The sequence below is a fragment of the Procambarus clarkii genome, chromosome 55 (assembly GCF_040958095.1).
Source record: "Procambarus clarkii isolate CNS0578487 chromosome 55, FALCON_Pclarkii_2.0, whole genome shotgun sequence".
NCBI lineage: Eukaryota > Metazoa > Arthropoda > Malacostraca > Decapoda > Cambaridae > Procambarus > Procambarus clarkii.
In genome coordinates this window covers 15,843,881-15,870,313 of record NC_091204.1, presented here as the reverse complement: position 1 = coordinate 15,870,313, position 26,433 = coordinate 15,843,881, and the positions used below count along the sequence as shown (strand labels likewise).

Below are 26,433 nucleotides of genomic sequence, written 5' to 3'. Positions count from 1 at the left end.
AAACACAACTAGGTGAGTACACACAAACACACACACACACACAACACACACACACACTAGAATTTGTTAACATAATTCCCCTAAAAAAACAAATTTTCTTTTATTCACAATTATGAAAAACGAATATTACACACACACAATGACACAATTACCTCATTCACGCTGTTGTGTAGAGATTAATGAGAATTTGATTTATGGCATCAGGAGATTAATCAAGTATTAATCCCTTTCGCGGGGAAAAAAAAGTATATGGATTTTTCGATGGCTTTGTGGACGATAGAGGTAATTATTGGGATTAAATTGTTAGCCAGAGAGACTATGTAGCACAGCTTGTGTTGATGGAATTGCAACGTTGTGCACTGATAAGACTGCTCATGGGTGGATATGCATGGATATTGCATATCCATGTGGGATATTAATGTATATATGTGGGACTGATATGAGGGTTCAAATATGTGGGTCTGACATATGTGGGATTGACATATGGGTCTCGAATGACATATGTGGGACGGACATATGTGGGACTGACATAGCTTGTGTAATCTTTTGTTTAATATAATATTTTTGTTACATTCATTATTGAATCTGAATATATGTACGCTTATACTTACGATACAATGTGTGTGTGAGTGTATGTGTGTGTGTGTGTGTGTGTGTGTGTGTGTGTGTGTGTGGTGTGTGTGTGTGTGTGTGTGTGTGTGTGTGTGTGTGTATGTGTGTGTGTGTGTGTGTGTGTGTGAGTGTGAGTGGGTGTGAGTGAGTGTGTGAGTGAGTGTACTCATACTTACAATGGTGTAGAGGGCGGCAATGAGGGCGGCGTGGTGGGCGTCCAGTCTCAGCCACCCACGCCCACTTACCCTCACCACGGGCGTCAGTCTGCAAGTAAACCACTCCTATGTACACACCAGAGTAAACCTAACCTACGTACACACCAGTGTAAACCTCACCTACGTACAGTGTAAACCTCACCTACGTACAGTGTAAACCACAACTACGTACAAAACTTTAACATTTCTCTCCAATGTAAACCCCATAACTAGTAAGTGTAAACTCCGGACCTGACAAGAGCAAAACAAACACACGAACAAGAACAAGAGCACAAACACACACACACACACACAGGCGACATAAGCTTTACCTTCAGCACACGAGAACAAAAAAATAATAAAATAGTCAGAATAGGTAAAGGAATATATACCTATTTGTGTATATTTGAGTCCCAGAATGGACACTCTTGTGCCTTCTCTCTCTCTCTCTCTCTCTCTCTCTCTCTCTCTCTCTCTCTCTCTCTCTCTCTCTCTCTCTGTCTCTCTCTCTCTCTGTCTCTCTCTCTCTCTGTCTCTCTCTCTGTCTCTTCTCTCTCTCTCTCTCTCTCTCTCTCTCTCTCTCTCTCTCTCACTCTCTCTCTATCTCCCCTCTGGTCCCCTTCCTCGACCTCTTCCATTATGCTGGTCGAACTCGATCCGTTCACTTGACTTACTCAGAATCACCTCTTTCGGGTAGAAAGATTTACTATATATATATATATATATATATATATATATATATATATATATATATATATATATATATATATATATATATATATATATATATATATATACATATATATATATATATATATATATATATATATATATATATATATATATATATATATATATATATATATATATATATATATATATTATGGTGCTAGAACATTCTAGAATAACATGTGTGACTACTACTTTTGTTTGGCATTTGTTTTGGCGCCTTTATTTCTCACCTTGTGAACCCCATCGTCGGTCAGTGAGGCGTCAGCATTGCTGGCCGAAGGGCGGACCCGCTGTGATGTGTCCAGCTGACGGAGGTCTCTCCGCACCAGGACCTGGCCGATGGTGGCGTGTCTCTCCGCACCAGGACCTGGCCGATGGTGTGTCTTTCACCTCCAGGGTAGCCTGTGGGCGCTTGGAGGCAGGGCTGTGGTGACTCTGTCTTCCACCACTCTCGACGCTAACCTGATTAACCCGGACGCCAGAGGCATCATCACTAGTGCTGGTGCTTCAGTGGTACATGCTTCAGTGGCATCACTAGTGCTGCTTCTTCAGTGGTACATGCTTCAGTGGCTTCACTAATGCTGCTGCTTCAGTGGTACATGCTTCAGTGGCTTCACTAATGCTGCTTCTTCAGTGGTACATGCTTCAGTGGCTTCACTAGTGCTGCTGCTTCAGTGGCATCACTAATGCTGCTTCTTCAGTGGTACATGCTTCAGTGGCTTCACTAATGCTGCTGCTTCAGTGGCATCACTAATGCTGCTTCTTCAGTGGTACATGCTTCAGTGGCTTCACTAATGCTGCTGCTTCAGTGGTACATGCTTCAGTGGCTTCACTAATGCTGCTGCTTCAGTGGTACATGCTTCAGTGGCTTCACTAATGCTGCTGCTTCAGTGGTACATGCTTCAGTGGCTTCACTAATGCTGCTGCTTCAGTGGTACATGCTTCAGTGGCTTCACTAATGCTGCTGCTTCAGTGGTACATGCTTCAGTGGCTTCACTAATGCTGCTGCTTCAGTGGTACATGCTTCAGTGGCTTCACTAATGCTGCTGCTTCAGTGGTACATGCTTCAGTGGCTTCACTAATGCTGCTGCTTCAGTGGTACATGCTTCAGTGGCTTCACTAATGCTGCTTCTTCAGTGGCACAAGCTTCGACGTCACACTGTAGTGACGGCGCTCTTATCCAGGGCCCCTTAGAGAAGGGCGCTGATTCAGCGTCTTTTATCCAGATGGTATTAATCCAGGTGGTCTAATCCAGGTGATCTTATGCAGGCAGGTGGTCTAATCCAGGTGGTGTTATACAGGTGGTCTTATCTAGAGCCCAAGACGTTTCCTGTGTGTCATGATCCAACCTTCGCTGCTGGAAAAACAAGATATTTGTTGAACAAAGAATTACAAAGAACATTTGTAATTGTTGAACAAAGAACAAAAACAAGAAATACCAAAATTTGAATATATATAATATACTGTATCAAATTTCATCTTTTGAAAAGACATCCTATATATAATTTATGTATATTGAAATATTAATTTGGAAAAAATGTACACTTTACTCTTACACAGAAACAGTGGTTAAAAATATATGCAATTCTCTTCTACCCCCCATTCCCCAACACGACCACACCCCCCCTCCCCCAACACGACCACACCCCCCCCTCCAACACGACCACACACCATCCAACACGACTACACCCCCCCCCCCCTCAACACGACTCGACTACCTCTCGCTACCACTGCTCACACGCTAAGTCTCAATGCCCCCCAGTGCTCGTTGAAGTCCATTCCATCTGGCAGTCGACCCCAAAGATGCATTTAGCAATTTTCACATCCTGTTCATTCAAAACAGGAATTTTCTCGAATCTAAATTAATATTGTTATATATTAGAATATTGTGCATATTTAGGCATATGTTTAGTTAGGTGTTTAGGTTCTGTTGGCGAATATTTGTATTTGTAGTACGTGTGTGAAGCATTTACAGCGTTGTGGTTCGAACACAAGTCGTCAGTGAAGCACTTGTTCCGGAAGTGTTCGAACGTCATCAGCTGTGAGTCGTGTGTAAACTGTTTTTCATTCAAAAACAGCGGGTTTGGCGGATGGTTGGAATGGACTTTAGGCCTTAGTTTATAAAGACGGGCTGCAAGATGACAGCAACTGCGTAAGGGCCGAGGCAGAGGTCTTGAGGCTTCGAAGCCCTTGAAAACGAAACAATTAATCCAAAATGCCCTTGAAAACGACACAATTAATCCAAAACGCCCTTGAAAACGACACAATTAATCCAAAACGCCCTTGAAAACGACACAATTAATCCAAAACGCCCTTGAAAACGAAGCAATTAATCCAAAACGCCCTTGAAAACGACACAATTAATCCAAAACATTGTAGACACGAGACCGTGATGACCCTTAGGTTCGTTCTGTTCCATTGTCAAGTCAGGAAGGAATAAAGATCGTCTTGTCTTGACGTCTCAAGAGTGCGTGAGTTTTGTCTTTGTTGAAGCCATGAGTTTTTTGTGGCTTTTGTTCTTACTATAAAAGTGTCGCTTCAGATAGATCTTTTTGTTGTGGCTCGTGAGTCTGTGGGAATAATGGTGGCGGTGTTCCGTGCTGTGGTGGTGCTCTGTGGTGCTCTGTGCTGGTCTGTGGTGCTCTGTAGTGCTCTGTGCTGGTGTGTGGTGCTCGCTGCTGGTGTGTGGTGCTCGATGGTGCTCTGTGCTGGTCTATGGTGCTCTGTGGTGCTCTGTGCTGGTCTATGGTGCTCTGTGGTGCTCGGTGCTGGTCTATGGTGCTCTGTGGTGCTCTGTGCTGGTGTGTGGTGCTCTGTGCTGGTGTGTGGTGCTCTGTGCTGGTGTGTGGTGCTCGCTGCTGGTGTGTGGTGCTCTGTGGTGCTCTGTGGTGCTCGGTGCTGGTCTATGGTGCTCTGTAGTGCTCTGTGCTGGTGTGTGGTGCTCTATGCTGGTGTGTGGTGCTCTGTGCTGGTGTGTGGTGCTCTGTGCTGGTGTGTGGTGCTCTATGCTGGTGTGTGGTGCTCTGTGCTGGTGTGTGGTGCTCGCTGCTGGTGTGTGGTGCTCGGTGGTGCTCTGTGGTGCTCGGTGCTGGTCTATGGTGCTCTGTGGTGCTCGGTGCTGGTCTGTGGTGCGTCGAAACTGGACCAAAGCTTCTCACCTGCATCGGCCACTGTCCATATTGTCTGTCAGTCACGAACTAAACGCGGCCACACAAGTACACACTAATACACATGGGTCTCATACACATTGGTCCCTGGCGTAAACATACTCATACACATTAGTCCGTGCATGTAAAACCCATGAATACAACTTATGCAATTTGCAGTTTTTCATTTCTGATGCATCTTTTCAAAAGTCGACCAGCAAACAAAAGTCGACCAGTAAACAAAAGTCGACCAGCAAACCAAAGTCGACCAGCAAACCAAATAGTCGACCAGCAAACCAAAGAGTCGACCAGCAAACAAAAGTCGACCAGCAAACAAAAGTCGACCAGCAAACCAAATAGTCGACCAGCAAACCAAAGAGTCGACCAGCAAACAAAAGTCGACCAGCAAACCAAAGTCGACCAGCAAACCAAATAGTCGACCAGCAAACCAAAGAGTCGACCAGCAAACAAAAGTCGACTAGCAAACAAAAGTCGACCAGCAAACAAAAGGTCGACCAGCAAACCAAATAGTCGATCAGCAAACCAAAGAGTCGACCAGCAAACAAAAGTCGACCAGCAAACCAAAGAGTTGACCAGCAAACCAAATAGTCGATCAGCAAACCAAATAGTCGACCAGCGAACCAAAGAGTCGACCAGCAAACCAAAGAGTCGATCAGCAAACCAAAGAGTCGACCAGCAAACCAAAGAGTCGACCAGCAAACAAAAGTCGACCAGCAAACAAAAGTCGACCAGCAAACCAAATAGTCGACCAGCGAACCAAAGAGTCGACCAGCAAACCAAAGAGTCGATCAGCAAACCAAAGAGTCGACCAGCAAACCAAAGAGTCGACCAGCAAACAAAAGTCGACCAGCAAACAAAAGTCGACCAGCAAACCAAAGAGTCGACCAGCAAACCAAAGAGTCGATCAGCAAACCAAATAGTCGATCAGCAAACCAAATAGTCGACCAGCGAACCAAAGAGTCGACCAGCAAACCAAATAGTCGACCAGCAAACCAAAGAGTCGACCAGCAAACCAAAGAGTCGACCAGCAAACCAAAGAGTCGACCAGCAAACCAAAGAGTCGACCAGCAAACCAAAGAGTCGACCAGCAAACCAAATAGTCGACCAGCAAACCAAAGAGTCGACCAGCAAACCAAAGAGTCGACCAGCAAACCAAAGAGTCGACCAGCAAACCAAAGAGTCGACCAGCAAACCAAAGAGTCGACCAGCAAACCAAAGAGTCGACCAGCAAACAATAGTCAACCAGCAAAACAAACAACACTTCCTTCACAGCCAGACCTAAGAAAGAAGATCCTCAACATTGTTGAGTCAAGTTGAATGGGATAAGAAGTTGAAAATCTGAAAATATTCGTCAGTTTCTGAAAGTTTTCCGACGTAATGGGACTCACAGCGACAGAGGGGAAATTTGCTCAAGGTTGGATAGCTGTTTTCAAGGAAAATTTCACACACACGTTTGTATATGTCGAATTTATCCCCCAAAGTTTCTCAAAATTTATCCCCCCAAAGTTTCTCAAAATTTATCCAAAGTTTCGTATATATTTCCAAAGTTTATATAATATATAGTCGTAATGGCTTGGCGCTTTTCCCCTGATTTTCCCCTTCCCTTTCCAAAATTCCTAGTTTATTTCCCTTAAGTTTTCTTCAAAGTTTCTTGCTATTTCTTCAAACCGGAAGGGATAGTGCTCGAGGTAGTTAAAACGTATGAGAAGCCTGAACGGCTCAAAGAGCGAGCGAGAGAAAAAGATGGCGACTCGCTCGGTCGGCAACTTATCGCTACGTCGCTATCGCTGAGATTGCATTCCCCTGTTGCAAGAATGCGCTAAAGAGCCACTTATCACGCAGTAATATCATGGATGAGCGCCCTGGAGATTACCTCCCACAGTCTCTCTACTAATTGGCCGCTTTGTCAGTCTGTAGTGGCTCGCTCTCTGTCGTCAGCCGCCTGCCTTATCCGCTGTCAGCGGACTGTTGTGTCAGCTGACTGTTGTGTTCCAGATCAGCTGACTGTTGTAGCTACTGTCAGCTGACTGTTGTAGCCTCTGTCAGCTGACTGTTGTAGCCACTGTCAGCTGACTGTTGTAGCCACTGTCAGCTGACTGTTGTAGCTACTGTCAGCTGACTTTTGTAGCCACTGTCAGCTGACTGTTGTAGCCACTGTCAGCTGACTGTTGTAGCCACTGTCAGCTGACTGTTGTAGCCACTGTCAGCTGACTGTTGTAGCCACTGTCAGCTGACTGTTGTAGCCACTGTCAGCTGACTGTTGTAGCCACTGTCAGCTGACTGTTGTAGCCACTGTCAGCTGACTGTTGTAGCCTCTGTCAGCTGACTGTTATAGCCACTGTCAGCTGACTGTTGTAGCTACTGTCAGCTAACTGCCTTTGTTCCCCCGTCTCCTCTAACCGCTGACAGATAGTTTGAACCTCAGTCATGTAACTACTAGACATATTTATTGTAGTTTAATAAAAGCAAATACATTCTTACGAAATTTTAATAAATTAGCTTCTTGGGATGACATAAGAGAGAGAGAGAGAGAGAGAGAGAGAGAGAGAGAGAGAGAGAGAGAGAGAGAGAGAGAGAGAGAGAGAGAGAGAGAGAGAGAGAGATAGAGAGAGAGAGAGAGAGAGAGAGAGAGAGAGAGAGAGAGAGAGAGAGAGAGAGAGAGAGAGAGAGAGAGTTACGACTATATAGCACTTGGAAGGGGTCAGGATAAGCATTTGGGGATGGGACGGGGGGAAAGGAATGGTGCCAAACCACTCGGACGAACGGGCATTGAACAGCTACCTGCATGAAGCGAGACCGTCGCTCTCTCTACGTCGTCGAGAGAGAGAGAGGATGAACACGACTACCCAAACCAGTCACCAGGTCAGCAACAATGTTCCAGCAGGAAGGTTGTGTGGTGACTTGGGTGGTGGAGGGGGTGGTGGTGGTGGTGGTGGTAGTGCAGCTGGTGAGTCACCACCATATGATCAATACTCCACCTGGTAGTCGCCTGGTCACGCCTGTGGCATACCACCATATTGTTGATCCCTATGGTGGTTAGTGGTGGTGGGTGGTGGTTAGTGGTGGTTGGTGGTGGTTAGTGGTGGTGGTGGTAGTTAGTGGTGGTGGTGGTGGTGGTGGTTAGTGGTGGTAGTGGTGGTGGTTAGTGGTGGTAGTGGTGGTGGTTAGTGGTGGTTGGTGGTAGTTAGTGGTGGTGGTGGTGGTGGGTGGTGGTTAGTGGTGGTTGGTGGTAGTTGGTGGTGGTGGTGGTGGTGGTGGTTAGTGGTGGTTGGTGGTTAGTGGTGGTGGTAGTGGTGGTTAGTGGTGGTTGGTGGTAGTTAGTGGTGGTGGTGGTGGTGGTTAGTGGTGGTTGGTGGTAGTTAGTGGTGGTGGTAGTGGTGGTGGTGGTGGTGGTGGTTAGTGGTGGTTGGTGGTTAGTGGGATATGGGGTCAGTCTAGGAGCTGAGATATGGGGTCAGTCTAGAAGCTGGGATATGGGGTCAGTCTAGCAGCTGGGATATGGGGTCAGTCTAGCAGCTGGGATATGGGGTCAGTCTAGCAGCTGGGATATGGGGTCAGTCTAGCAGCTGGGATATGGGGTCAGTCTAGCAGCTGGGATATGAGGTCAGTCTAGGAGCTGGGATATGGGGTCAGTCTAGCAGCTGGGATATGGGGTCAGTCTAGCAGCTGGGATATGAGGTCAGTCTAGCAGCTGGGATATGGGGTCAGTCTAGCAGCTGGGATATGGGGTCAGTCTAGCAGCTGGGATATGAAGTCAGTCTAGCAGCTGGGATATGAGATCAGTCTAGCAGCTGGGATATGAGATCAGTCTAGCAGCTGGGATATGAGGTCAGTCTAGCAGCTGGGATATGAGATCAGTCTAGCAGCTGGGATATGAGGTCAGTCTAGCAGCTGGGATATGAGATCAGTCTAGCAGCTGGGATATGAGATCAGTCTAGCAGCTGGGATATGGGATCAGTCTAGCAGCTGGGATATGGGATCAGTCTAGCAGCTGGGATATGAGATCAGTCTAGCAGCTGGGATATGAGATCAGTCTAGCAGCTGGGATATGGGGTCAGTCTAGCAGCTGGGATATGAGATCAGTCTAGCAGCTGGGATATGAGATCAGTCTAGCAGCTGGGATATGAGATCAGTCTAGCAGCTGGGATATGAGATCAGTCTAGCAGCTGGGATATGAGATCAGTCTAGGAGCTGGGATATGGGATCAGTCTAGCAGCTGGGATATGGGATCAGTCTAGCAGCTGGGATATGGGATCAGTCTAGCAGCTGGGATATGGGGTCAGTCTAGCAGCTGGGATATGAGATCAGTCTAGCAGCTGGGATATGAGATCAGTCTAGCAGCTGGGATATGAGATCAGTCTAGCAGCTGGGATATGAGATCAGTCTAGCAGCTGGGATATGGGATCAGTCTAGCAGCTGGGATATAAGGTCCCGGGATGCACATCAACGCAGTAATCAACCCGAAAACGGAAGAGAGACATCAGGGGAAAGCGCTAATCCATTAGGACTCAAACTGGCAATTTCTCTGAATTAATTAAGAGTTTCTGACTTCGCACAGTTTCAAGAGTCGTGCGACAAATTAGAAAATGGATATAGAAAACGTGAATATAAAACATAGTTTCCTAACTCCTGTAAGTTTAGCTTCTGTTGGAATTCTGCTGAATATACACAGGCGAAAAGGTTGAACTGTGCATCAGGGACTTGTACCTGTGCAGTATAACCTTGGGAAATGAGAGTGTTAAGTGTGTTTGGGATTTAAGAGTGCTCAGTATCTACTCCCTCTCTTAATGGTGTGCATATCACTAGTGCTCAGAACCCCTTCATTGATGTGGGTGTCACTAGTGCTCAGTATCCTCACTAATGTGTGTGTGTTATTAGTGCTCAGTACCCCTCCAGAGATGTGCATGTTAGTAGTGTTCAGTACCCCCACTGGGATGCATGTCACCTGTGCTCAGTACCCCCACTGGGATGCATGTCACCTGTGCTCAGCACCCCCACCTCCCCCACTCACGTGCACAGCAACACACTACAGGACCCAGGCTGCTGCATCTCGCCCCTAACATATTCACTGGTGCACAAAGTGACCCGCGAACAGTATATGCAAATTCCTGTTGACATTAAACCCTGACTTGAGCATTTTTCAATACTCGGAGTTTACAACAACCTCCATCAGCTTCAATGAAAGGAATTTACTGCTTCCATATTTTTTTTTCCACATATTTTGAGAATGTTTGAACATGTTCATATTTGTTTTCCGTTCACGGTTAGTTGAGATAGTGTTTCTGAAAATGATTATCAGTTTTTTATCATCGCCATCATTCGTGAGCTCCTTTGCAACAGGATGATGTTAAACCTGTGTAATCATGAGCATTCTGACTTCACAGTGATGTCACATTCCTCATCTACCTTGAGGTGCTTCCGGGGCTTAGCGTCCCCGCGGCCCGGTCGTCGACCAGGCCTCCTGGTTGCCGGACTGATCAACCAGGCTGTTGGACGCGGCTGCTCGCAGCCTGACGTATGAGTCACAGCCTATCTATCTCCATCTACATCATATGGAAAAAATAATTAGTTCTTATTTTCATTTAAATAAGTTGTTAGGTTCAGTTTGGATTCATATTTCATTTTGAACCGAGAGGCAACAGACTGTTTATTATCTCATACCAAACTTTATATATTTAAAGACTTGTTCATTTCTTAATTTTTGTTTTAATTTGACCCGGAGGGCGAGTTTATTGGGCAGCGTCACTCGCCTTGAGTGACCATACCGCTACAGCAGCGTCACTCATCCTGTGAGTGGACACACCGCCATAGTGACAGTATTGGGCAGCGCCACTCATCCTGTGAGTGGACACACCGCCATAGTGACAGTATTGGGCAGCGCCACTCATCCTGTGAGTGGACACACCGCCATAGTGACAGTATTGGGCAGCGCCACTCATCCTGTGAGTGGACACACCGCCATAGTGACAGTATTGGGCAGCGCCACTCATCTTGTGAGTGGACACACCGCCATAGTGACAGTATTGGGCAGCGCCACTCATCTTGTGAGTGGACACACCGCCATAGTGACAGTATTGGGCAGCGCCAATCATCCTGTGAGTGGACACACCGCCATAGTGACAGTATTGGGCAGCGCCACTCATCCTGTGAGTGGACACACCGCCATAGTGACAGTATTGGGCAGCGCCACTCATCCTGTGAGTGGACACACCGCCATAGTGACAGTATTGGGCAGCGCCACTCATCCTGTGAGTGGACACACCGCCATAGTGACAGTATTGGGCAGCGCCACTCATCTTGTGAGTGGACACACCGCCATAGTGACAGTATTGGGCAGCGCCACTCATCCTGTGAGTGGACACACCGCCATAGTGACAGTATTGGGCAGCGCCACTCATCCTGTGAGTGGACACACCGCCATAGTGACAGTATTGGGCAGCGGCACTCATCCTGTGAGTGGACACACCGCCATAGCAGCATGTACAACACTCCCCAATAGGAAGAAAACCCGCTGGGTTGTTTCATCCTGTCACTAATTGCACCTAGACACATCTGGGAATTGCTTATTAACTGTCTCAAGTGAACACCTTATCAGAAAAGAAAAGAGTAACATTTACTAACTCCCTAAACTTGCGTTATCTTGCGGGTAGGGGAATCTTTTTAAGAATATTATCTGTCTTTGATAACTAGTGTTTTGCTAACTGTAACAATGTAGGGATACTTCCTTTATCTTACATTCTGTGATGTTATTTGTTTGTCTTGTTCTATTAGTCTGCCTCACTCACCTGGGTTATCTTGAGATGATTTCGGGGCTTAGCGTCCCCGCGGCCCGGTCCTCGACCAGGCCTACTTTTTTGTTACACACCCCTAGGAAGCAGCCCGTAGCAGCTGTCTATCTCCTAGGTACCTATTTACTACTAGGTAACAGGGGGGGCATCAAGGTGAAAGAAACATTTTGCCCATTTGTCCTCCGCCTCCACCGGGGATCGAACCCGGAACCTCAGGACTACGAATCCGAAGCGCTGTCCACCCAGCTATCAAGCACCCCCAGCTGTGAGGGACTTCCCCCAACTCCCCCAGGGTCTCACCAGTCCCCCCCACAGGTCACACCAGTCCACCCCCCCCCAGGTCACACCAGTCCACCCCCCAGGTCACACCAGAGCCCCCCCCAGGTCACACCAGAGTCCCCCCAGGTCACACCAGTCCACCCCCCAGGTCACACCAGAGCCCCCCCCAGGTCACACAGAGTCCCCCCAAGGTCACACCAGTCCCCCCCCCCCAGGTCACACACCGCCCTGGAACACACAGGAACAAGTACCGTGAAAGGTCTGCCTCGGGTCTGGCAAGAAATCAGCGTGAGGGTAAAGTTCCGAACTTGTCTTTGGAAAAGAAAAATAGTTTCAACTTGACCTGCAAGTTGCTCTCTGCTGTCTTAAACTTTCCTGTGGTACTGCATGCATGCACAAGAGGCTGGCGTGATGGAGCCACAATCTACGGGCAATTTGCAACAGATATATGGCATGGGAGATGCGGCGTGGGTGTGTGGTGTGGTGTGGTGTGGTGTGGTGTGGTGTGGTGAGGTGTGGCTGGGTGACATGAGTGGTGGCCCTTAGTGATTGGTCCAGCCACCAGCCTGGGAGCCTACACACTCAGCACCTGCTCAGGTTAGGTTAGTGGTTTAAATCTTCTCAAAGCATTCTTGGACTCGTTTAACCTCGTCCCCGCGGCATAAAAGCGTCCGCCGTCTTCCTCAGAACGACGGAACGTCAGAATAAAGATATTCTCTTTGCTTTTATTAGTTATTGATTTTTTGCTTGGTATCATAGATAAGGCAGGTGTCTTAGGTAAGAGAAGTGTCATAGATAAGCCAGGTGTCAGATAAATAAAGCCGTTTGGGTGATGGAGAAGCCCTTATCGTCCGTCTGCCGCAAGTATTGTCCAGGCTCACCACGTGTGCAGTTTTTACCTGTGTGTGACCCACCTGCCGACAGCTCTCACTCTCGCAAGCGTGTGTGTGTGTGGTGTCCCCTCGCTCACTCTCGCAGTCCAACACCACTGCTGTTTCCCCCAGTACTGTATTTACTTAATTGTGCTTGCGGGGGTTGAGCTCTTTGGTACTTTATTAACCTAGGAGTAGTTAACAGATGAAAATGCATTAGGCAGTGATGTGGTGGAGGCTGACTCCATACACAGTTTCAGATGTAGATATGACAGAGCCCAGTAGGCTCAGGAACCTGTACACCTGTTGATTGGCAGTTGAGAGGCGGGACCAAAGAGCTCCAGCTCAACCCCCGCAAGCACAACTAGGTGAGTAGGTAGCTGGCTCAATAGTGCCAATGTCTGACAGAACACTTTTTATTTGGTGTGTGATGTATGGGTTGGGGGAGACTGTTTCATACTTGCATGTGTTAAGACAGAGCTGTGGGGCCGCTCCTTGCTCCTGCATGTTCCTTATGTCCTCCATAATGGTATCTGGGGTTCCGGCAAGAGTGCCACCATCCAGGAACCACACAGTCCACTACGGGCTCACCATAGCCCGTGCTACTTGCAACAAAAAGTTCCAAGTAGCGAATCTTAAACAACAAGAACATCCAGGAACCAGATTAGCTCGTTTGTTAAACTGTCGGTGACCTCTTTGACAACTTAGCCCCTCCCCCCCCCCCCCGAAAAAAAGGGGGGCAAGTTATGACCCTGTTGGACCTCTTCACGAAAGTCTTTCACGTTGTCCAAAGAGAAGCTCCGAGGCACCACTGTTACACAAGTGGATGAACGGATACAAAAGAGGTGGCTAGGTACAGCTTGGAGGACGGCCCGTCTCCTTTTGACTTGATTGAAGGCATTTTTAAAGTCAAGCTTAACCTGTGCCTTCTACTTTGGGAAATGCTCACGCAGCGTGTTGTGCAGCATCACAGCCTATGGGGATCCCAAACCCGAGCTGATAGGTTTCAGCGTGGTAGCTGCTACCTGGCTGACAGATCACACTGCAGCCTTAGCTGAGAGGCGTCGGAGAGGACGTTGTCAACGGCAATGGGCCTGATATTCCCATCATTTTTTTACAGCTCCGAAAAAGAGAGGTCTGATAGGATTCAGAGACGCCAACAGCCAGACTCATTTTAGAGAATCTTGTAAGTTCTAAGAATCTTGTTTGTAAATCTTGTCTGTCCAAGAGCTGGGTTGAGCATTTGATGTGCTGGGGTGCAGGCGAGGAGTCACAATAACGTGGCAAAAGTATGTTGACCAGACCACACACTAGAAGGTGAAGGGACGACGACGTTTCGGTCCGTCCTGGACCATTCTCAAGTCACAATCGACTTGAGAATGGTCCAGGACGGACCGAAACGTCGTCGTCCCTTCACCTTCTAGTGTGTGGTCTGGTCGATGTGCTGGGGTCTTGGGCCGGTGAAGACCCCGTGCTGAACATGGTGGAGAAGCCGTGACTGCTTGGTCCGTCTTGACCAGTTGACGGTCCTGTCTGTGCATTATTTTCCCTATATCATTGCTACTATCTGGAGCTCTATGTGAGTGTTAGTCTTGTAGAGCCTGTGCTCTCCTGGAGCCAGATTCACGAAGCAGATACGCAAGCACTTACGAACGTGTACATCTTTCCTCAATCTTTGACGGCTTTGATTACATTTATTAAACAGTTTACAAGCGTGAAAACTTGCCATTCAACTGTTGTTATTGTTATAAACAGCCTCCTGGTGCTTCGGAGCTCATTAACTGTTTAATAATTGTAAACAAAGCCGCCAAAGATTGAGAAAAGATGTACAGGTTCGTAAGTGCTTGCGTAACTGCTTCATGAATCTGGCCCCAGGCCTTCCTGAGAGCAATTGTATCCTCGCTAGTTATGACTGTAACTGCCTCTATAGTACTGCCCTCTTCTTTATAATTTGTGCTCTAATTTGGGCGTTTACAAATGAGCTGTTTTTGGCTGTCCTGTTCCTGGTGCTCTTTCCCCCCGGGGGGGGGGGGGGGACTTTGTTATTTTTCTGGAGAATTTATATATTTTTTGTATGTGATAAAATAAATTCCTTGTACATCTCGTAATGTCATGTGTGACAGTATGGTATCTGTGCATGTTTACTGAGATTCCAAAACGCTTCAGTTCATTTATTTTGAACAATGTTGTGTCTCTCGTCGTAAGGCAGCTGCTGCCCTGGGGAAATTTCCTGTGTGAGACTAGGAGCTGTGGGTCAACACCGTCCCTCACTCACACCTTGCTTCCCACCTCACTCTGCCACTCACACCTCACTCACACAACCACTACTTCCCTCACACCTCACTCACACAACCACTACCTCCACCCTCACACACACCGCCACACACAACCACTGCCTCCATCCCCACACCAGACCGTCCTCCTAACGTTCCCAACTTAAAGAAATTGTCGTACCTAAGTCCCGTATCCTAACCTACCAGAGGACCCAAAACAGAAAACGGGACAGTACGTCAATTTCGCGAGCCGCTTCCCATTTTCTAATACAATGTTTGGCCTTAGGTAGAATATACGTCAAAATGCGACGTTCTATTAAGGAGGATGGGTTGTTTCACCTCACACACACACACACGCGCATACAGGAAGACAGAAGAGTAAGGGGAGACATGGTCACTATCTACAAAATCCTCAGGTTAATTGACAGGGTAGATAAGGATAAACTATTCAACACTGGTGGTACGTGAACAAGGGGACACAGGTGGAAACTGAGTACCGAAATGAGGCACAGGGATGTTAGAAAGAACTTTTTCAGTGTCAGAGTAGTTAACAGATAGAATGCATTAGGCAGTGATGTGGTGGAGGCTGACTCCAAAACACAGTTTCAAATGTCGATATGATAGAACCCAGTAAGCTCAGGAACCTGGGGCCAGATTCACGAAAGCACTTACGCAAACACTTACGAACCTGTACATCTTTTCTCAATCTTTAGCGGCTTTGTTTCCAATTATAAACAGTTAATGAGCTCCGAAGCACCAGGAGGCTGTTTATAATAATAACAGCAGTTGAATGGGAGGTTTTCATGCTTGTAAACTGTTTAATAAATGTAACCAAAGCCGTCAAAGATTGAGGAAAGATGTACACGTTCGTAAGTGCTTGCGTAAGAGCTTTCGTGAATCTGGCCCTGTACACCAGTTGATTAACTGTTGAGAGGCGGGACCAAAGAGCCAGAGCTCAACCCCCCCAAGCACAAGTAGAGTACACACACACACTCCGTCGCTCTCTCCAGCCTCACAATGCGCCATGGCCTATGCGGATTTAAGTATTCAGCAAGACTCAAGCATTAAAACTATGGGAACACATAAAGAGTTCAGTCAACACCTGATCGAGGACCTTCAGTCAGGAGGCCTGGTCGAGGACCGGGCCGCGGGGACGCTAAGCCCCGAAATCATCTCAAGATAACCTCAATATAACATGGGACGTTGTACGGAGGTTGTATTTAAGTCATCCATGTTATTGACTGCTGTGAGGCGCCGAAATGTAAATAAATGGACCTGATTCCATGCAGCAGATGGTTCAAGCCGTAAATAGGTACCTATAGGATTTAGGCAACTATTGTGGGTTGCATCCTGGTGAAGGTCATCAAAAGTTGTCATAAGTGGACCTCGTTAATCCTAAATACTAACCTCCTCTCCCCGCCAAAGGGAAACATTATTATATTCAATGACTCAGTGAGAATTGTCGAAATTCTGAGTTGTGACTCGATAGAGATCGGCGATTCAGCTAATTGGAAATGTCTTGTTATTAGAGTATTTACGTGAGTTGAAACGCTGTGTTCTGGGCATTGCTTTTCAATACAGATTTGGTTCAGTGAATAAGTTAGAATTCATTCTCGCGGGACACTGAGAAGTGTGTGTGAATGAAGCCCGAGGAACTTTACGTTCAGTGGTTCAATCAGTTGACTTCACTGGGTTGTTTTGTCTTTGAGTCTATTTCATATTTCTTATACACATTTTAATTTCATTCATTATATTTCCTCCATATTCGTATTTCTTCCCCTCTTATAGTTCCTCATTCTGTTCTTCTGTTGTTCTTCCATTTCCTGTGATACACATACTGTGTGTGTGTGTGTGTGTGTGTGTGTGTGTGTGTGTGTGTGTGTGTGTGTGTGTGTGTGTGCGTGCGTACGTGTAAAGTCGAATAAAAACAGACTAAAGACAAAAATTCAAATCAAAGAGAACCACACTATACGAGCACCATCATCACTCAGCACGGGGGGTGGATCTGAACAAGGCTTTTAATCACTCGTCTGGCACAAACAGCCTGCTCAAACAGCCTGCTTAAAGAGACTGAGCTCAAACACCCACTTTATACCGCCTGCACAAACTTCTCGCTCACACATGCTGCTTAAGTATCCTGCTCATAAATCCTGATTACAAAAGCTTGCCTCTAAACAGCCTATTCGCTCAGTCTGCTCACACACCGCTGATGCTTAGGTAAACAACTCATTTTGATGACAACAATCTTCATGTTAAGAATGAAGGGCGTGATGAATACTGTGGAGCGTGAACCTCGAACTACAACTCATCAAAGAGACTAGAGAGAAAGGCTGGAATATTGAGATGTGACACATTATGCTGATGTTTGATGTGAGGATGTGGTTGGTTGATGTGAGGTGATGTATGGGGGATGTGGTGGAGTGATGAGTAGAGGATGTTATGATGAGTGTTGAGGATGAGTGATTATACTGTATCGTGCGGTGATGAGGTCTTTCCATGCGTGGTGATGTTGGGTGGCAACCCGTTCTCGCACTTGCTTACAGTCAATATTGGTTTATTTAATAAGTGCTTATGTGACATACTAATTGATTGTGAATATTTTAGTTTACCTTGAAAAGCTTCATAGAAAACACCGACCTCACCTAACCTTCTTAGTATGTTAAGATAAGCATCTTATTGCTTCTTATTTACAATTATTTTTTAACCTATTAACGGTATAGGTTAAGTAATAATTGTAATTAAGAAGCAATAAGATGCTTATCTTAACATACTAAGAAGGTTAGGTGAGGTCGGTGTTTTCTATGAAGCTTTTCAAGGTAAACTAAAATATTCACAATCAATTAGTATGTCACACATGCACTTATTAAATAAGCCAATATTGACCATAAGCAAGTGCGAGAACGGGTTATGGGTGGTGATGAGGCGATGTATGAGGATAACACGAGTGTGAGGTCACGTAGGATGAGGGATGAGGGTAATCCTCATGACTCCCACAGATATTTAAACCATTCGGCAGCTGATTTAATGTGATCCATCCTTTCCCTAGTGTGGAAATGTTCAGAAAAATGTAAAATTGTTCATTCAAATGAATTCTGCATCGTAAATGCTGAAGAGTTCCGTGGATAGGGGGGGGGGGTGGATAGAGAAGTTACAGAGGGGGGGGGGGATAGAGAAGTTACAGAGGGGAGGGATAGAGAAGTTACAGAGGGGGGAGGTAGAGAAGTTACAGAGGGGGAGGGGACAGAGAAGTTACAGAGGGGAGGGATAGAGAAGTTACAGAGGGGGGGGTAGAGAAGTTACAGAGGGGGAGGGGACAGAGAAGTTACAGAGGGGAGGGTAGAGAAGTTACAGAGGGGGAGGGGATAGAGAAGTTACAGACGGGTGGGTAGAGAAGTTACAGAGGGGGAGGGGACAGAGAAGTTACAGAGGGGAGGGTAGAGAAGTTACAGAGGGGGAGGGGACAGAGAAGTTACAGAGGGGAGGGGACAGAGAAGTTACAGAGGAGGGAGGTAGAGAAGTTACAGAATCGTTAGTGCTGTATTTTAGCTGTTATGAGCTCAGGAAACCACACGTGCTCAGGAAAACTAATGTTTTCATATATTTTTCTCTATTATTTCTTTTTTAATAGTTGAAATTCTAGAGACTATACATATGTGGTTTGGATGTCATATATGACTTACTTGTTACTTACTGAGGGAGCCGGTGGCTGAGCGGACAGCACACTGGACGCGTGATCCTGTGGTCCCTAGTTCAATCCCGGGCGCCGGCGAGAAACAATGGCCAGAGTTTCTTTCACCCTGATGCGCCTGTTACGTAGCAGTAAATAGGTACCTGGGAGTTAATCAGCTGTCACGGGCTGCTTCCTGGGGGTGGAGGCCTGGTCGAGGACCGGGCCGCGGGGACACTAAGCCCCGAAATCATCTCAAGATAACCTCAAGATATACTCTTGAGAAAATCAACCGATCCTTTGTCTATTGTGTAAGGCGGTAAGTAATTAATTTCATAAATCACCCATTATTTAGCCTCTCGTGAATCTAAACTTATCCAATTAATAACCATAATTTCGAAGCAACTACAGTTTCCTTACTTTGGGTCTTGCAGAAGTAGAAAATATTCCTAGAGGCAGGATAGACCTGGGTAAATACTAGTTTGGAAACACAGTTCTTAATTTTGGGGGCAAATTACCGGTAGCCTAATAAAAGCGGCATCAAAAGATTGTTTCAAGCGTAGGTTAGACATCTATGAGTTTGGCTGGATATAAATAAGTTTCTCGCGTTTTCTCTCTATATCTACTATTTCTGTAATTAGTTCAGGAAGACTATCATCACAAATTATTAAATAATCACTATTATCATCGAATTCTCCATTAATTTTTTGTTTACTAATAAACGGGATTCGAACTGAGGCGGAAGAGACAACATCACTAATTGGTTTGATGCTCACTAAGGGACCAGTATATGCAGGCGATGAGTCACAATAACGTGGCTGAAGTATGTTGACCAGACCACACACTAGAAGTTGAAGGGACGACGACGTTTCTCATCGACTTGAGAATGGTCCAGGACGGACCGAAACGTCGTCGTCCCTTCAACTTCTAGTGTGTGGTCTGGTCAAAATGGACGAGTATATGGTTCATAAGATGGCCGCTCCATCCCCAGAGACCTCTGTAGCAGGGTGCCAGCACCCACCTGTAGCAGGGTGCCAGCCCCCACCTGTAGCAGGGTGCCAGCCCCCACCTGTAGCAGGGTGCCAGCCCCCACCTGTAGCAGGGTGCCAGCCCCCACCTGTAGCAGGGTGCCAGCCCCCACCTGTAGCAGGGTGCCAGCCCCCACCTGTAGCAGGGTGCCAGCACACACCTGTAGCAGGGTGCCAGCCCACACCTGTAGCAGGGTGCCAGCACACACCTGTAGCAGGGTGCCAGCCCACACCTGTAGCAGGGTGCCAGCACACACCTGTAGCAGGGTGCCAGCACACACCTGTAGCAGGGTGCCAGCCCACACCTGTAGCAGGGTGCCAACACACACCTGTAGCAGGGTGCCAGCCCACACCTGTAGCAGGGTGCCAACACACACCTGTAGCAGGGTGCCAGCACACACTTGTAGCAGGGTGCCAGCACCCACCTGTGACAGGTGTCAACGCGCTCATCAAAACTAGCAGCACAGCAGGACAAATGAGCCACAGAGACATTAGAAAGAACTTTTTCAGTGTCAGAGTAGTTAGTAAATGGAATACACTAGGAAGTGATGTGGTGGAGGCTGACTCCATGCACAGTTTCAAATGTAGATATGACAGAGCCCAGTAGGCTCAGGAACCTGTACATCAGTTGATTGACGGTTGAGAGGCGAGACCAAAGAGCCAGAGCTCAACCCCCCGCAAACACAACTAGGTGAGTACAGAGAGCCAAAGGTGGATCACATTGGTTCTCTGTGTCCAGGCGAGGAGCCAGAGATGGGCCAGGAGGCTGCTTCTGTGTTCCTGGTGATGAGGTAGAGATGAGTCAGGATGCTGCCTCAATGTTCCTTATGATGAAGCAGAGATGAGTCAGGATGCTGCCTCAGTGTTCCTTATGATGAGGCAGAGATGAGTCAGGATGCTGGCTCAGTGTTCCTAGAGATGAGGCAGAGATGAGTCAGGATGCTATCTCAATGTTCCTGGAGATGAAGCAGAGATGAGTCAGGATGCTGCCTCATTGTTCCTAGAGATGAGGCAGAGATGAGTCAGGATGCTGCCTCATTGTTCCTAGAGATGAGGCAGAGATGAGTCAGGATGCTGCCTCAGTGTTCCTGGAGATGAGGCAGAGATGAGTCAGGATGCTGCCTCAGTGTACACAACAGTGGGCCAAAGCTGTGACGCAGACCTCACACCACTAACAAACATATCCCCGGCAACTGTGCAGGCGGACGGCACAAACAGCGTGATGAAACAGAAGATAAAAATAATATCAAAATTTTCTAAGGAGGCAATAGAAGAATACAAATACTCAAAGACAGAGAAAGAGAAGGAGGAAGAGGAGGGTGTCTGTCTCCCAGGACGGAAGACAGAACGGGAGAGAGGACAGGAGGCAGGACAGGAGGCAGGACAGGAGAGAGGACGGGAGGCAGGACAGGAGAGAGGACAGGAGACAGGACAGGAGGCAGGACAAGAGCCGTGTTTGTAAAGTCCTTCATCATAACAAATGTCAAGAGCCTCTAGTGTCTTCCCTTCACCACAGAGCGAGGCGCTCTTTACCCCTCTCCAGGACGGCTGTCACAGCCTGGTTACGCTCTTAATACTGTGTTACGTAAGGTAACACTGTGTGACGCAGTTTAGTGTAGGGAAACTGTCTGTATCGCAATTTGTGTAATATAACTCTTAACCCAATTTCGTTCAATATAACGCAATTTGTCTAATGTAACGCCATGATACGCACGTTCGTATTAATATAACGCAATGTAATGTAATTTCTATAATGTAACGCACTATGTATAATGTACCACAATTATGAGGTGGAATAATGTATAATAATGGAATTAATAACAATACTTATATACTCATTATATCATCAAATGTAATACTTTATATTGAACAGTAATTATGTATCTTTAAATGTAATGACGTTTACATTGAAGATTTGCAATGATGCAAGATGAGACGAATTGCAGAATACATTTAATGCAATTTTATTTAACACATTTCTTGCAAGTTAAGCAGGTGAGTAAATCACGTGTTGCTGGAGAATGAGAACTGATTAACAAGTTACTCATTCAATATTACGTAATATTGAATGAGTAATATTGAGTAATATTGAAAGTAATAATATGTAATATTGAAGAAAATGTAATCACATGAAGATAACAGACTGTGATGCAATGCAATTTTAAGTTAATTATTGAAATGCAACATTTTATATATAAAATAGTTTTATATATATTTTATATGTATATAGTTTGGTGCAACATTAGTGCCATTATGTAGGTTATCTTGAGGTTATCTTGAGATGATTTCGGGGCTTTAGTGTCCCCGCGGCCCGGTCCTCGACCAGGCCTCCACCCCCAGGAAGCAGCCCGTGACAGCTGACTAACTCCCAGGTACCTATTTACTGCTAGGTAACAGGGGCATTCAGGGTGAAAGAAACTTTGCCCATTTGTTTCTGCCTCGTGCGGGAATCGAACCCGCGCCACAGAATTACGAGTCCTGCGCGCTATCCACCAGGCTACGAGGCCCCCGTAATGTAGAGTAATGCAAGGATGTTGTAATCTGATGTAAACTAATGAAATATACAGTTTACATCCACTTATAAAATTACAGCAGTTTACACAGAGGAATACAATTCATAACACTGTTATTTTGGGCCATGAAATACAATTCAGAACACTGTAATTTCAGGCATTTTAATAGTTTGATATAAAATGGAATCAAACGGAACGTATTGGAACAAGCCTACATAACTACACCGATACCTTATCTTGAGATGATTTCGGGGCTTTAGTGTCCCCGCGGCCCTGTCCTCGACCAGGCCTCCACCCCCAGGAAGCAGCCCGTGACAGCTGACTAACACCCAGGTACCTATTTTACTGCTAGGTAACAGGGGCATAGGGTGAAATTAGAAACTCTGCCCATTGTTTCTCGCCGGCGCCTGGGATCGAACCCAGGACCACAAGATCACAAGTCCAGCGTGCTGTCCGCTCGGCTCCTTAGGAGAGAGTGCCACACCACATACAACATGGCCGGGGCAAGAGTGCCACACCACATACAACATGGCCGGGGCAAGAGTGCCACACCACATACAACATGGCCGGGGCAAGAGTGCCACACCACATACAACATGGCCGGGGCAAGAGTGCCACACCACATATAACATGGCCGGGGCAAGAGTGCCACACCACATACAACATGGCCGGGGCAAGAGTGCCACACCACATACAACATGGCCGGGGCAAGAGTGCCACACCACATACAACATGGCCGGGGCAAGAGTGCCACACCACATATAACATGGCCGGGGCAAGAGTGCCACACCACATACAACATGGCCGGGGCAAGAGTGCCACACCACATACAACATGGCCGGGGCAAGAGTGCCACACCACATACAACATGCATGGAATGAGTAACCATGTAGCTCATACCCCTCACCTCGGGTACTAGTCTGGTGGCAAACCTCTGAACCTTCTCCAATTTAGTCTTGTCTTTGACAAGAAAGAGAGAGATGGAGACGGAGGGATGACGTGGGAGGGGATGAAAGGAAGACCCAGTGAGCCACAGCGAAGATCATTTTGACAATTATTTTGAAAAAAGAGCTCATTTCCTGAATCGCTTCTCTTGCCTCTCCATTGACTCTTGGTACAGAGCCAGAGGTCACCAGAGGCCAGAGGTCACTAGAGGCCAGAGGTCGCCAGAGGTCACCAGAGGCCAGAGGTCACTAGAGGCCAGAGGTCACCAGAGGCCAGAGGTCACCAGAGGCCAGAGGTCACTAGAGACCATGAGGGCATTCAGCTTTTAGAATTTCGCTTACTGGAGACCTTAAACAATCCCGAGGCAAACAGAATCCAATAAATTACCTTCCCGGCTAGGATATCCAGATGGAATAGGATATCTCCAATATCCTATTCCATCTGAAACGACACTTCACGTTTCCTATTTTACCCTATTACAACTCTGCTGTAATTGTCCTTCACGTTTGCAGCAGAGATATATGTCTAGTTCTGAGGTATGTTGAAATGTTTCAGAATCGGGTCTGATATATTTCGAGCATGCATGAATCAGAAGTAATAATCCGCAGATATATTTGGTTTTATATATATATATATTATATTATATATATATATATATATATATATATATATATATATATATATATATATATATATATATATATATATATATTTAGATATATTACATGTTCACCTGTGATGGGATATATTACATGTTCATCAATGACGTATGAGATCTTACAAAGGATGAATTACAAATATGTTACGAAAATATGGCGATAAAGTCAAGTAAACATAGAACGAAACGTTTTAGAAAAGAATTATCGTATTATATTTAACATTCATTATAAAAATCTGTCGTATCTTAATACAAGAAATATATACACAGGGCAATGATGTTGTCTCATAGAACACACTTTGATCTGCATGTCCTATGTCACTCAAAAATGTATATATGTATATGTACATGTATGCATGAGTATGTGTACATGTATATATAACATTAATAATTTTGTAACTAGCGTCAAAAGATTGTTATTTGCTTAGCTAAACGAACTAGAGGGTTCAGTTCCTGAACCGATTATGTGTCTCTGTAATCCTTTACACCACCGCCCACGGGATGAGTATGGGGTGCATAATAAGGAAAGAAATTGAATTCACTCAGGTTGACATAGACTTCCCCTCTGAAAACTTTATATGTGTACTCTCTCAAGAAGCCACTGATTGTAATGTTTTGCCTTATATAAAGCCCCCACTGTAGTAACCTGAGTGGAATTACTACCCACAGTGGCCGCTTGATAGAGTGACACCCTGTATCAGGGTGAGATACACTATACGGTCTGTATCGCTGCAGGACACTGATTGGCCGGGCATGTTGACTGACAGGTCCTTGATTCTGTTACATGAGCAATAGTTGCAATGTCAAAGGGTATATGTTTACCGTTGCTGTATGTGTGGATGTGCGAGTGTGGGGTATGTAGATGCATGTGTATGTGTGAATATGATGTGCGTGCGTGGATGTGTGTCTATACATATATATTAAAACTTGCAAATCATAAGCGGGAAGACATTACCAATCACAAATGTATAATCAAGCCTAAGCTGACAAATTTTCAACTCGTCACTCGCAGCCTCGCCGCTAAAAATTTGTACACTCACAATGTAAATATCGATACACAGTACAGCGTTCTAGGTTTATAAACAATGTTATGAACGGAAAAACTTAATCTATAGTTTATGTATATTATGATAAAAACATTGACACTACTAACCAGACGAATATTATTTGAATTACTTGAATATTTCAAGAGTCGCTCAAGAATTCACTATTACAAAACACTTTTAAAATGAGAAAACATGGGGGAAAATAAAATAAAAACATTCAGTTAGGCTAGCAGCAAAAATCCACATGTGAAATAGATTCCGGAAGAAACATCTGAGGGCACTTCACCAACAGGAGAGCAGAGTGTCACTCGAGGCTCAGAGACGAAGAACGTAACGTCCTCCTCTTGCCACTGCCGCCAGCACACTGAGCTCTGGCTGGCCTGCTAGGAATCCACTATCACCGCCGCTGCTGCTGCTGCTGCTGCTACTGCTGCTACTGCTGCTACTGCTGCTGCTGCTGCTACTGCTACTGCTGCTGCTGCTGCTGCTGCTACTGCTGCTGCTGGGCCAGGCTGGGCCTCCTTAGGCTGCAGCTGTGTTAAGACAGGTTCAACCTTCGAGTAAGAGCGGCAGGCGTGAAAAAAAGATAAATAATAATTCTACATTTCAATATGGAATCAATATGTGATTCCATATCCCATTCAATATGTAGAATCTCCATATTCCGGCTCTTACAATGGTCAGCTGCAGATCCCAGCTCGATGCTACCGGTTTCTGCTCATGGAAAACACTTACCTAAACGTGCATTGCACTCCGGTGTCTCCCCAGAACCTACACAAAATATTAGTACCCATAGTTAGTATGAGTGAAAGTATAAAATATGGACTGTTGCACCCAAGAATAGTCATTAGGATATCAAGATTTATCATTACGATAAGTCTTGATATCCTAGACAGATATCCTAGTTCCCTAGATAGGATGAACGCGGTGGCTACGATACTCGGAGCTTGCAATGCTCTGTGCAATATGTTGTGTTTATCAACGATACCTGTTTAAGTACCGAGGGTTCAGACACGGTACGAAATGTATTATTGATCTGGATTTTGTTGTTTCTCCCTATACATATATGCTTTATATGTGATATCGGAGTGAAAAAGTTCTTTTTTGTCCTATACACTTTTTTTGTATGAAGCGCAAATTTTTTTTAACCGGTTCATATTGGCGTTCAGTGTTTGTATAGTTGATAAAATGCAATTCTTATTTTGTTTGTTTAATGGTAAAAAAGTTTTAATTATTATTTTTACTGCAGATTGGAAATAATGCCTCATATAGGTTCAATAAATACAGGTAATTTATACACTGAACTCTGTCCATAGAGTCCAAACTAATTGTGTGTGTGTGTGTACTCACCTAGTTGTATTTGCTGGGGTTGAGCTTTGGCTCTTTAGGCACGCCTCTCTACTGTCAATCAACTGGTGTACAGATTCCTGAGCCTACTGGACTCTATCCTATCTACATTTGAAACTGTGTATGGAGTCAGCCTCCACCACATCACTGCCTAAGGCATTCCATCTGTTAACTACTCTGACACTGAAAAAGTTCTTTCTAATGTCTTTGTCGCTCATGTGGGTACTCAGTTTCCACCTGTGTCCCCTTGTTCGCGTACAACCAGTGTTGAATAGTTTATCCTTGTTTACCCGGTTGATTCTCTTGAGGATT

The 26,433-nt window shown here is 45.8% G+C and overlaps 1 long non-coding RNA gene across 2 annotated transcripts; it reads right to left on the bottom strand.

Moving 5' to 3' along the window:
- Positions 1–752: 752 nt before the first annotated feature.
- LOC138352819 (uncharacterized) lies at positions 753–25,147 on the bottom strand. 2 transcript variants are annotated; one of them, XR_011222894.1, is made up of 3 exons: positions 25,065–25,147; positions 1,769–2,895; positions 753–876 (listed from the first exon to the last, which is right to left on the bottom strand). It is a non-coding gene; the product is annotated as an uncharacterized lncRNA (long non-coding RNA). The 2 variants fall into 2 exon arrangements; XR_011222893.1 differs by having other exon boundaries at positions 25,061–25,140.
- Between the last annotated feature and the right edge of the window lie 1,286 nt (positions 25,148–26,433).